The sequence below is a fragment of the Mus caroli genome, chromosome 3, assembly GCF_900094665.2.
Source record: "Mus caroli chromosome 3, CAROLI_EIJ_v1.1, whole genome shotgun sequence".
Classification (NCBI taxonomy): Eukaryota; Metazoa; Chordata; class Mammalia; order Rodentia; family Muridae; genus Mus; species Mus caroli.
In genome coordinates this window covers 101,543,383-101,545,825 of record NC_034572.1, presented here as the reverse complement: position 1 = coordinate 101,545,825, position 2,443 = coordinate 101,543,383, and positions in this window count along the sequence as shown.

Genomic DNA, 2,443 nt, shown 5'->3' with positions numbered 1-2,443 from the left:
AGGAACCAACTGGGGTAAAACTCAATGTTAACAACTGGGATAAAAAACAGCTCCATCTAAGGTCCACTTAATCTTAGAAGCCAGGGGCAAGGGCTTCATGCCCTTGCCATAGTTACTACTCTAGTCTATTGTATAGTGGACCTTCCCCCTAGGCCATTGTAAATACTTGTGTATGGGTGTAACTCAGCTACTCAGTTCTAAGATCTACTCTGGTTCCTCTTTAGGTCACAAACTTTTCCTTCCTAGATAATGGTGAATTCCTGTATAGGGCGGTGACTTAGCTATCCATGCCCAAGGTCAGATCAAGGACTGCCTAGAAACTAACTTAGCTATATGTCAAAATATCAATCCTTAGGAGCACTTGTAATAAAGCAATATTAAGGGAAAGCACACAGATCCATTTACCAACTAAAGCAAGGACATTGGAACATTCTTTATACAGGATGCCACGATTCCAGGAGACTAAGTTTCCGTGAACTTTTTGCCTCAGGACAGTGCCCAGGTTTTCGGTCGTGCTTGTCACTACTGGAGTGGATGTATCATAAGTACACTGTAGCTGTCTTCAGACACCAAAAGAGGGCACCTGATCTCATTACAGATGGCTGTGAGCCACCGTGTGCTTGTTGGGATTTGAACTCAGGACCTCCAGAAGAGCAGTAGGTGCTCTTAGACGCTGAGCCATCTCTCCAGCCCTACATGATATTTCTTATTGATTCTAATTTCTCTGAATCCCTGTGATTATAGGGGCCAAGGCTTAGGAATTTCTTTTTAAAAACAAGGTCCTGCTGGGCAGTGGTGGCTCACACCCAGGCACTTGTGAGGCAGAGGCAGGTGGATTTCTGAGTTTGAGGAGAGCCTGGTCTACAGAGTGAGATCCAGGACAGCCAGGGCTACACAGAGAAACCCTGTCTTGAAAAACAAAAAACAAAACAAACAAACAAACAAACAAACCAAGGTCCTAAATGATTTTGATTCTAGCACAGGTGCCAAACTTTAGTCTACCAAATCCATTATTTTATAACCCAGCAATTCATTTCCAGTTTTGTTAAATGTAAAAAACAAAAAACAAAAAACCTCACCATCAGCTTTAAGAAGACCATTGACTCTGTAATGTATATATTTATATATCAGCTTTCCTAGTTAAGTTTCTGTATCTTGTATCATGAAAATAATAATTTTATTATCATTAATTTATAAATGTATTAAATTGGATTTATAAATCGATATTGTATGTAATACAGCTTTAATATGTATTTGCACAAAACTCACAAGTGTTAGTAACAGAGTAATGCAATTTTCTGATAAACATTATCTTCGTCACCGTCCCCTTCCACTCCCAATACTTTGCCCATTGAGTTGGAAGTTGCTACTTACCCAGCAAGGTTTCCCTGATGACCCTGTTTGTGCTATTCTCTTTGCCTTGAAGGATTTGTTTCTGTAATAAATATTTATTGAAAGTTTGGCACATGCCAAGCATAATGCTTAGAATCATGTCCCCTGTAGACAAGAAATTGCTTCCTTTTCAGAGGGCCCCAGACACTGAGTTCCACCCTCTCATCACCTCACAACCCCATGATACAGTTAGCATTTCTCCCTCACCAGGAGGGGCAGTTTCTTATGCCAGAGGCTACAGCTCATTCATTTCTGTATCCTGGTCTCTGGCACGCTGCCCAAAAGCCAGTAGGAACTCAATTAATGTTGAAGAATGAGTTAATATACGAATAGTGATAGCCTGGTGTCTGGTACATCAGAGGTGGCCAATAAATACTGGTTGAAATGAAATTAAGTTCAAAGTACAGGTCAAGAAACAAGGACAAAGAGAAGCTAGGAAGAGGGTTTGTTGAAGACTGTCAAAAGACACCAAGATCAAAGGAAGTGAGCACTGGGGCGGGGCATTGGATCTGATAAAAAAGGAAGTTAATGGGGTCTGGAGAACCAGCTTAGTCATTAAGAGCACTTGTTGCTCCTGCAGAGGACCTGGATTTGTTTCTTAGTACTCACATGGTGTTCATGACCATCTACAACTCCAGTTACAAGGGCCCTGCCACCCTCCTCTGATAATATAAGTGAATCTTTTTAAAAAGGAAATTAATCTTAAAACCTAGAATGGCCATTGAAAAGTTTATCACATTTTAGTAACTATTGAAGTGTTCATGACAACTCTTAATTTTTTTAAGACTTCTTTATTTCATTTTATGTGCCTACATGTATCTACGTGCACATCTAGATATAAGTGTATTATCTGGTGCCTACAGAGGTCAGAGAGGACATTAGGTGCCTGGAAATGGAGTTACCAACAGCTGTGAGCTGCCATGTGGGTGTCAGGAACCAAATCTGGGTCCTCTGCAAAAGCATCAAGTGCCCTTAACCACTGAGTCATCCCTCCAGCCCATAAGTGTTGAAGTCTAGTTACTGGGTAGGTACTGGATGGGTGGGGGGGGGG